Below are 11,650 nucleotides of genomic sequence, written 5' to 3' on the forward strand. Positions count from 1 at the left end.
ATTTTTGAGTGAATTAACCCATTAATAGCTGTTTATCGACTGCAAATTATATACAAAAGGCCCCATGAACAACATATTATTTTGATTGTCTTTTGCGCTTTAATCTAATAACCATGTGATCGAGTGTGTCTGTTTTACTAAGTGAAAGTGTCACTTCCCTGGATTTTCTCAGCACCAAACTCTCCACGCCTCGACAGGTCTATCCCCACTCCTGCTAGGTGAGAAGGAGATGACAGAGAAGCAGAAATTGAAGTTTCTCAGCAGGTGGGAGCCCACGCAGCCACGCTTTGACACTTGTCTGGAGGCTAAATATAACTGCTTGTTAGCTGAGCATAGATATATTGATCCTTTGGGCTTCTGGCACCTGTCAAGGTGCTTTCTTTCTTCATGTGGTTGACGTGTCACCCTTTGCCCAGTCACTCTTATTCACTGCCTGTTGTAGTGTACGGTCCCCCTTTCCCAGCCCCTGCTGAGGCACTGATATAGATGTTGTCAGCTCAGTCATCTGATCATATGCTGAACGATTCAATAATATAGAGCCTGATATGTGTGACATGGCATCAGCATTTCTACATGGATATGACAGACGTCTTTAAAAGGATGTGTTCACAGTCTGAGGTTTGATACACAGGTCAGCATGTCTTGCTGCTCAGTTTTATGCTTAGCTAGTTTAAACCTGCTAAGCTACAAAATACTTATCGTGTAACAGTAATTAATTTTATTGACACTCTTTGGCTTAATTCAATCATATATATATATATATATATATATATATATATATATATATATATATATATATATATATATATATATATATATATATATATATATATATATATATATATATATATATATATATATATATATAGTGACCCCACACATTGGAAACAATGTATTAAATATGTTGTGGCAACTAACTGATGTAAATTAATAGAAAGAATAAAAAATAAGGTTAATAAAAAAAAGTTAGTTATTACCAAAGAACACTCTGCACAGTCCATCTTCTCAGTCTCAGTCCATACACTGTAAAACCTAACAGTGAAATTCACTAAATGAAATAAGTTCATTTTACTTAATGTTACCAAAAAAGTTAATTCAACTTAACAAATATGTGTGATGTTAACTCAAAAATGTATTATTGTAAGCAAACCTCAATCTAAATAAGTTACTAAAACTTTTTAACTCTAATGGTTTAAGTTACAGATATTTATTTAATCTAGTATTTTACATCTATGGCCAATTAAATAACTAAAAGCTGATAAAATAAATAAATAAACAATAGTATATACATTAATCTACCTCATATTAAGCCTACAGTCTTACATTAAGCTCTTTTAAAGTCATTACATTTAGTCATGTCAAAGTATCATCCCAGTTAGTTTCCGAGGTAACAAAAACCGCACCATTTTCCCTCCTTCAGTCCAGTCACAGCAGGACGGCTCGCGCTACAGTCAAGAAAAACAAAAGGTAAGCGTTTCAAACTTATTTATTCATATTTCGCTCATGTTTGAACGTTTTCAGTGTTATTTTCGTAACTCTTTTATGTTTATCCGAAGATTAACCAGCTCAGTAATGTTGTGTGTAAAGTTAGCCAGCAAACAATCTAACATTAGGAGCAAATGCGCTATTGCACCAGTGTTATCAACGGTAATGTACACGTTTGGAGTTAATTGTGCTGTTTTACACTGCAGTTTGTCAGCGGGGAATTAAAAAATATATGTTTGTGCTTTCTCACAGTCGGACAGATAAACGCTGGCTTTTGAGACAGTTGGCCATCTTTCCATGTCTCTCGTCTCGTGCCACAGTGACGTTAACTAACTTACGTTAAAGCAAAAGGTAACGTTAATGCAAACTCACGCATTCCTTATATTACAACCGTTTTAAATGTATTGTTAATCGAATTCGAGTTTCCTCTATCATATGTGATGCTAGTTAATTTGACTAAAGCAGCTGAAGCTCCGGGGTGAACAAAGTGACTTGAGGAGCATTTTAGATCCTGTTTTGCTAACGTTAGATAAAATTTTAAACTGTTATTTGTTTCTCATGACGTTTTCTCATTTGAAACTCACACTAACACATTGTTGCCATGCTTTTAAATCTTTTCAGAGCAAAGACGAAGGTGCAATGGCAGCAACGTGGCTACAATTCTATGAGTAAGTAAGTTAGAATTAACATTGAACAAATCAATGGAATTTTGTAACGTTACTGTGCAAAATGCAAATGATAACGTTATGAACAGTTACATAATGTTCATACAAATATAAGTTTGTTCTTCAATTTTAATTTTTGAATGAATTGCTATTTTTGCAAACGTAATTATGACCATAAATGTCCTTTAGCACAACTTGTAAGTCTTCTGAAGCAATATGATTTTTTTTAAAAGGCTTAAAGTCCAAAGTCCAGTCTGTCTATCATTCAAAGTCATGTTGTATTGCTTCAGGAGAATACTGGTCAAGTCTTGAAAGTTGTTGTTATAGTCGGCTTTCCTAATATAAACAGAAACATTTCGTGTGTTATATTTTCACTGGCAGTTATCCTGAAGTTGCCTTGGGTTTGTAAAGGTGTAAGGTAATTGGCAATGCTAGATTTGCAGTGGTTGAAAGAAGTCTTGTCATGAATCATAAAAAAACTACGATCCTGGCAGGTCTGTTACTATTTAAAAGGAAGAGTCAGGAGATGTTTTCAAGACACAAGGTAGGACACATGTCAAAACTACATTACATTTATTTAGCAACATGTTAACCTTTCAGCTGCCACCAGCATAAATGCATGGTGTGGTTACAGTGACTGATAGTTGACCATTCAAGTTGTCTTAAATGTATAGTCCACTTGCCAATACAAATTCAGTCATGATTCATAAATTACCAACCCTCATATTGTTCCAAACACATAAGAATTTTATTAATCTGTCCATTGAAAATCTAGTCTTCAAAACGTTTAATTTAGGCTTTCATTAGCATATACATTGAGCACAGCAAAAGCTTATTTGACACATAATAAACCAATCTCAGCTCAAGCTTAAAGGAATCGTTCACCCTGATTTACTCCCCCCCTCAAGTCCTCCTTGGTGTAAATGACATTCTTCTTTCAGACGAATACAATCAGAGTTACATTAATACGTGTCCTGGCTCGTCCAAGCTTTATAATGGCAGTGAATGGCAGCCCAAAATTTGTAGCCCAAAAAAGTGCATCCATCCATTTTAAAAGTGCTCCACACGGCTCCGGGGGAATAATAAAGGCCTTCTGAATTAAATCGATGGGTTTGTGTAAGAAAAATATCCTCTCGTGATTCAAAACGCTTGTGCAACGCCCGACATCATCGTCACATCATTTATGTTTTTTACGCTGCGTCCGCCGTCAACGCCGTGGCTGTTATGCTTTTTTACGCTATATCCGACGTCATCGTTGCGCCGGAAACTAGTTATTTTCTTATTTTATAACGAGTTAAATATGGATATTTTTCTTATATAAACCCATCGATTCACTTCGGAAGTACTTTATTAACCCTCCAGAGTCATGTGGATTACTTTTATAATGAATAGATGCACTTTTTTTGGCTTCAAATTTTGGACAGCCATTTACTGCCATTATAATGCTTGGATTAACCAGGACATTTATTAATACCGCTCTGATTATATTAATCTGAAAGAAGAACGTAATTTACACCAAGGATGTCTTGCCATTATCCATTTAAAATTTGTTAATCAAATCTGTCTTGTTTCACTTTGTCTACACCGGATGTGAGCAGCGCGACAGGACAAAAGAGCCCCTTATAGTCCGTTATGTTGTCTACACTGGATGCGGCGTGATGTGAGCGACAAATCTTTGACAGTAAACTGTTGCCTATTTCTATTTATGACATACTGACATGAAAAACAAATGTTTTGCAATGTGTGCATTATCGCTTGAATTCAATTCAATTCAATTCGTCATTCAATTCAAGGTCTAGAACATTCGGCTGATACACCCCTGAAAATGTTTTTCCCCCAATTAAACCTTGCTGACAAACAACTTAACATCTTTACAAAATTGAACTGCAGGGTTTTAAATAAGCACACGCCCAATTAAATCAACAATAATCCGTTCCTTATAACAACGTTTTTTTTATTTATGAAAATTGAAATATGGTGTCTGCCCTGACAAGGGTTATTTTTATATGTGGTGACATACAAACTTTTTTTCCAATGCATATAGAAAAAGGAGCTTGACCAGGTGCAGAAGCCAACAGTCACCATCCTTACTGTCGAGGAGGAAGAGGGAACGTTACCTTTAAACCCACTGGATGCTTTGATTGTCTTTAAAGATGAGGTGGTGATGTCTGCCAAGTCTTCGGTCAGTGCAATACACTTAGAGTACATTAAAGATCATACAGTGCTTTTGCTTTTTGAGGAAACGTACCTTTTTACATAATTTTATTTTATTTTATGTTTTGTTATTTAAATGTTATGACTTTTTTAAACATGTTTGTGCTGTTTTATTTGGTGAAAAAGTCTAATATTTTTTGTCTAGTTATATTTGTGAACATATGGCATACTGTATTTATGATGTAAATGTTATATTTCAATAAATTACTTAAAAATACCCTCCTGTTCTGTCTTCATTTTGTACCAATGTTAGCTTGTGCTTAGTCTTAGCTTAACTTAATCACTTTGAGTTTGATGAACTTAAACCATTTGCCGCAATCTGTTTCCTAAAACCATTTAAGTAACCATGTAGTTGTTAAGACTTAGTTAGATTTGTTACCTGAATTCAAACTGAATTAATAAAATTAACTTAAAATCTTTAAGTTCAGTTTACTCTTAATAATTGATCAACACAACACTAAAATATAAGTTTTAACACTTAAACAACACTAAAATATGAGTTAATTTAACTCAATGTATATGAGTTTTCAGTACTCATACTTAATGGTTTTAAAACTTAATTGGTTTGAAGCAATCGGTTTCCTCAAATGGTTTGAGTTACCGTAACTTGTTGGGTTTTACAGTGTATATATATATATATATATATATATATATATATATATATATATATATATATATATATATATATATATATATATATATATATATATATATATTGCAGCCATTTGCTAAAATAATTTAAGGTAATTATTTCTCATTATTGTACACACAGCACAGACAGAAAAACACAGAATTGTTGACGTTTTCTGCAGATTTATTAAAAATAGAAAAATGAAATATCACATGGTCCTAAGTATTCAGACCCTTTGCTTAGTATTTTGATCTAATACAGCCATTTTGGTCTTTTTGGGAAAGATGCAAGTTTTTCACACCTGGATTTGGGGATTCTCTGACATTAATCCTTGCAGATCCTCTCCAGTTCTGTCAGGTGGATGGTAGACGTTGGTGGACAGCCATTTTCAGGTCTCTCCAGAGATGCTCCATTGGGTTTAAGTCAGGGCTCTGGCTGGGCTATTCAAGAACAGTCACAGAGTTGTTGTGAAGCCACTACTTCGTTATTTTAGCTGTGTTCTTAGGGTCATTGTCTTGTTGGAAGGTGAACCTTCGGCCAAGTCTGAGGTCTTGAGCACTCTGGAGAAGGTTTCCATCAAGGATATCCCTGTACTTGGCCGCATTCATCTTTCCCTTGAGTCGTCCTGTCCCTGCAGCTGAAAAACACCCCCACAGCATAATGCTGCCACCACCATGCTTCACTGTTGGGACTGTATCGGACAGGTGATGAGCCTGGTTGGACAGTGCCTGGTTTTCTCCACACCAATTTCTTAGAATTAAGGCCAAAAAGTTTCTCATCAGACCAGACAATCTTATTTCTCACCATCTTGGAGTTTTTTTTTTTTTTTTTAGCAAACTTCATGCAGGCTTTCATGTGTCTTCAACTGAGGAGAGGCTTCCATTGATCCACTCTGCCATAAAACCCTGGTTGAGGGCTATAGTGTTGGTTGACATTCTATAACTTTCTCCCATCTCCTGACTGCATCTCTGGAGCTCAGCCACAGTGATCTTTGGGTTCTTTGTTACTTCTCCTACCAAGGCTCTTCTCCCCCGATAGCTCAGTTTGACCTGATGGCCAGCTCTAGAAAGGGTTCTAGTCATCCCAAACAGCTTCCATTTAAGAAGATGTTTCCATTTCCATTATGGAGGTCACTGTGCTCTTAGCAACCTTAAGTGCAGCAGAATTATTTTGTAACCTTGCCATAATTCTGTATGTGAGCTTTTCAGGCGGTTTCTTTGACCTCATGATTCTCATTTGCTCTGACATGCACTATGAGCTTTAAGGTCTTATATAGACAGGCGTGTGGCTTTCCTAATCAAGTCCAATCAATATAATCAAACACAGCTGGACTCAAATGAAGGTGTAGAACCATCTCAAGGATGATCAGAAGAAATGGACAGCACCTGAGTTAAATATATGAGTGTCACAGTAAAGGGTTACTTAGGACCATCAGAGACCACTTAACATTGAAAAATGAATGTTAAGTGATCTCCTAATTTTTCTATATATATATTAGGACTGGGCACGTTAACGTGTTATTCTGTTAACGCATTAATTAATTAATGCTGACAATTATTTTATCGCACATTAACATAGTTCATATTATATTGAAAGCCCGCTGCTCACTGCCTCTGAATACACTTACAGACAAACCATTGGTCATGGGAGAATAGCCTGCATGACTGTTTGTAAGCCACGGGCCTGACATAAAATATTAAAATATCCAGAATCAGTAGAATGATTTAGATTTTTTTATTTTTTTATTATATTCAATGTAAACAGCGATTGAAAATGGAGTGTAGCCTATCTCTGCCTCTGGTAACAAAGTCGCGTTGAGGCTCGCGCTGCCTGTCTCTTTATGAGAGACATTTTTGGATTAATCAAAACAAGTGAGCAGCAAAATAAACTCACAGAAGAAAAATACTGGGGTAAAACTGAGTTTGTTGTAGTTGTTGATATTTATGACTTATGATATTGTTAATAACACAAGTCGACTTTACAATCATAAATTGTGTAGCATGAACGGTGTATTTCAAAAAAGTAGCCTAATTAATATTAAATTACTTACATTTTTAGACCTAAACAAACTTTTTTTGTTCTGTTTCACCCATGATTCACCGACAAAAATAGTCCCAAAGGAAAGAAACACTCAGCGCAGTGTTTTGTTACTGAATGATTTAGCATTTTGAATGAATCATTTGAATGAACGACTCGATGACTCACTCATTAAATTATCACTTGCTGCCCCCTATTGTTAAAGTAGGATTGCATGTTTTTATTTAGAACATAAATCTTATAACATTATTTATTGCAGCTGTATTTTTTGCTGTTTCAATTATTTAATTTGATTGGTAATTGCGCTATAGTGTCTTTACTATTATAACTGTATTTATTAATCAAATGTAAGAATTTAACATGAAAGATGATGCATACATTTAATAAGATTTTTTCTTTTTAAAAGGCCTTCATAAAATTAAATAAAACCCTGGGGTGAATATCACAAATATGCAGATTTAAGTAGGCCTATGTAAAAAAGCTGATAGAACACTAATGAGAATATTGCTTCAGAATCATACCACCAAAAAATCCCCCCCCCCCCCACACATTGTACAGTGCATACAATTTGCTATGTACTCTACCTGGTAGGCCTGAAGTTAATCAATATCAAATTAAATTTTGAAATTTGTGACTGCCCAGCCTGCACCAAAATGTTATAATGTTATGATGGAGGCTCTAGACATAACCTGTTTTTTTTTTTTTTTTTTTTTTTTTTTTTTTTTAAATACCAAACCAAACAAAACGTTAATGCCCTGGCAGTGGCAAATAGTTTTGGTTTTATATTTAATTTGATTAAATTAATGTTGATATTTACAATAAATATTGTAACTGTTACTAACTTTTAACTGCTGTAAAAAGCACCTTATTTGTTTAAAGTGTTTGCAAACCATATGTATTGTACTTTTGTTCATATAGCAACATTTTTTAAATAAAAGTATGCAATACACTACTTTTGTATTCGTTATTGAATTTTGCGCATCCTCCGATGATTCGCGAATAATCCTGATTAAACATTTCAATCATTGCCCAGCCCTAATTATATATATAATATAGTTTGATGCTATCACACAAACATTTGCAACAAATACTCTTTGATAAAAAAACTATATCAAAATTTTGTATATGAAACAACAAAATGCAACCCCCCCTTTTTTTCCCTACCGGGATAGAAAAACATGAACACCCAAACACACAAACACACACGCATGCACACATCATTCACGCAGACACACACACACTTTGTTATTCATATTGTTCACCTACATTAGCCATCACCTACATTAACCAACACATCCTTTAAAATATGAATGTGTGTTGTAGGCATTCCCTGCAAATCTGGAAATGCAGAACTTAACCGGGTGGAGCGATTTCCAATACGGCCCCACTCTGCTGAAGGTCCCCTTCAGCCTGTAGCTCACCACACGAGATCAAACCTGCAAATCGATACGCAAAACACAGGAATACCAGCAAGACGAATGGACTTTGAATGGGGAAGTGAAGTGGGAAATGGATTTTTAAGTTGGCCTGGAAAGCATTTGCAAGTGGCATTTAAAACAGAGGGGGACTATAAGGGAGAGGTCGCTCGGGCAGTAAAGAACCTCTCCGCCAAAGTGCTGCATGTCCATTATGATCACATTCATTACATAAGCTTAAGCACCAACACATGCCCTGGCTTGTTGATTCCTAACTAAAGAGAGTAATTGTAGAACTGTGCTTAATGTCAAGTGTCAAGCTTTTATTGAAAGTAATAAATAAGCTTGATAATTGAACCTGCACTGATGGGACTACAAGGTTGTAACTAAATCACAATGCCAATTGCCTAATAACAAATTAGCCTCAACCTTGAAAGGATTTAATGTAAAAAAAGAAAAAAGGAGTCCTATAAACTTCCAAAACAAACCTGAAGAATCTCAAAGACATATAAGCTTAACGAGAGCAATGACTTTAGTCACAGTTCTTTAAAATGATTGAAGTGACCTGCATCTAGTGGCATATAGATTTAGTTTCCTCTCAGGGACAAACATTTGGTTTCATTAGAGCAGGACCCTTAACTTCAATACTGATGCTACTGATAAAAGTTGTATTGATGTGTTCCCTCATTCATTAGCCCTATAGGATAGAATGCTAATAGTGTGCTAATAGTATGCACTTTGTCATTGGTGAGTGAGAAAATTAAGTTTCTAGTTGTTTCTTCAGCTGGGGCCCTTTTGCCCTGTGGAATTTAAGAAAGTAAACTCCTTTAAAACACTTTTCACAGTCTCAGTAGTTTATTTACTTTGTCTACTAACAATGTCCAACATACCGAAAAGGGTCCAGCTGCCGCTTGGGCGTTCCTGTCATGAAACAAGAACGCCTATTGGGCGTTCCTGGTAGCGTCTCATCGACCAATCGGGATGAGTTTCTCCGGGCACATGGGTATGATGTCATATGTGTGATCCCCCCCCCCCTCCCCCCAAACCAGTTCAGCAGAAATATCCTGCAACCGATTCTAAAAAATTAATTTGGCCATGTCAATCACAATAACGTCTGCCTACACCCAACGCTGATCCCTAAACCTACCCATCACAAAAAACATTCTGCATTTTTAAATAAAAAAAAAAAAACATAATTTAGTATATTTATGAATCCATTTACATTGTGGGGATACACACACACACACAATGGTTCATTTCGGCGTAGACATACACGCGGAATCACACACACACACAATAGTTCGTTTCAGCATAGACATACACGCAGATAGCTCAAAATGCGTACAGATAACACGTCACTTGGCTTTAGAAGGTGACGTGTATGTTTACGCAAATTCATGATGTCATGTTGCAAGATGCTAAATCTTATTTTGAAGCTTCTGTTTGAGAAAAACTAACTAGCAGCGAGTGTTGAACATGTTAATCCGGATGTTGACAGCTAGCAGTTCAGCAGAAGAGGCGAAGAAGAAGGGGCGTTCCAGTCTGCGAAAACGGAAACCCCAACCAGCATGATAACGCCCATTTGTGGCCGCAGTTGGATGATATTGAACACACTACAGGAGAATTCTATATTTTTCTTCTGAAAGTAATGGCAAATCTTTCTGAAAGTAATGACAAATTCAGTATCATTCCTGCTTATTTGAATTTTAAAATTGCTTAGTTAAAGTGAAAATTAATGAAAATGAAAATTATCCCATACTTTACTCACCCTCAAGCCATCCCAGGTGTATATGACTTTCTTTTTTCAGACGAACACAGCGTTACTTAAAAAAAAATGGCCTGGCTCTTCCAAGCTTTATAATGGCAGTGAATGGTAAATGAGATTTTGAAGGGTCAAAAAAAGTGCATCCATCCATTCTAAAAGTACTCTACATGGGGAAAAAAAGCGATGCTTAAAGCAATGCATTTTTTGTAATAAACATATATCAATATTTGAATGTTAATATCTTAATATAACTAGCTTCTGGCAGACTACCATATGTCTTAAATTAAATAAATCGAGGTTCGGGTATTACAAATAGGTTAAAGGTGCAGTGTGTGGTGAGGTTGTGAATTGCATCATCATTTAAGACTTCTGAGCAAAGTTGATGAAATGTAACCTACTCAATCTTAGCCTGATGTCGTCATACTCAATTCTAGTCAGAATATGAGTCTGATATTGCTCCATTGGGCTGTAATTATGGGGCGTGTTTCAACTGAACTAGGAAAGACCTCAATTGGATAGACCTACAACCTATCAGAGCAACGGAGTGATGCACAACGACGTTAGTTGTCATATGTCAACATAACTCAACTGAGCTGTGTTGCCAAGTGTGCGGTTTTCCCCGGGGTTGTTTACCATGTACGCGGGTTGAAGCAACCTAAATTATGTCATATATAGACCCAGCAATGCAAATTTTAGCAGGTAACCTTGCCAAAATAATAATAATAACAATAATAATAATAACACACCAAACTGCATTTTTTTCTGGAGAACCCCCAACTGTTCAGGCATAATTACTCCTCTATGGATCAAATCCAGACCGAACTGCCCAAGCTCAAATGTAGTGTACAGGGTTGAGTTCGGCTGGCATCCAGGCTAACTCTCTCCAGCTTTTGGTCATGTTCATTCCAGGTATGTGCTATATCTGGTGTTGTCATTTTCTGTGTAAGAATTTAGCCGAACTGACTATTAGCTTTAGCACACTGTAATAAAGTTCGTAGATGGGAAGGAAGGAGGTGGGAACCGGCGAACATTCAACAACTTTTATTAAATAAACAAAACGAAAGTAAACCGCGGGCAGCCCCTCACGGACGACTGCCCGCACACAAATAACAAAACATAAACAAAACTCAACGTACAGTCCAGGCCTTGTCCTCTCTTGTCCTTGACTGGTGTCGCTCGTCCTTAAATGCCTCCGAGCTCCCTCATGAGAGGACTCGAGTCCGATGTGGCCTGTCACACTCACTCGCTCCTCCCATGTCCCTCGCTCGTTCACCTCGCCACAAACCCCCATTGCCCCTCGCAGACCGGGGATACCCCCGAGACTGCACCTAAATCTGCAAAAAATGCTTTGCCAGGAATGTGATGGTCCTGTCACGTGTGGTGTGTGTGAAACGCGCAGGTAGTACCATAATGGCAAGGTGAAAACACGTGAGAGCTT

At 36.5% G+C, this 11,650-nt stretch overlaps 1 long non-coding RNA gene across 1 annotated transcript; it reads left to right on the forward strand.

The window, feature by feature from the left end:
• Positions 1–1,382: 1,382 nt before the first annotated feature.
• LOC137083625 (uncharacterized) lies at positions 1,383–4,473 on the forward strand. Its single transcript, XR_010906556.1, has 4 exons — positions 1,383–1,467; positions 1,738–1,836; positions 2,107–2,153; positions 4,195–4,473. It is a non-coding gene; the product is annotated as an uncharacterized lncRNA (long non-coding RNA).
• The last annotated feature ends 7,177 nt before the right edge of the window (positions 4,474–11,650 follow it).

Source organism: Pseudorasbora parva, chromosome 7 (assembly GCF_024679245.1).
Source record: "Pseudorasbora parva isolate DD20220531a chromosome 7, ASM2467924v1, whole genome shotgun sequence".
NCBI lineage: Eukaryota > Metazoa > Chordata > Actinopteri > Cypriniformes > Gobionidae > Pseudorasbora > Pseudorasbora parva.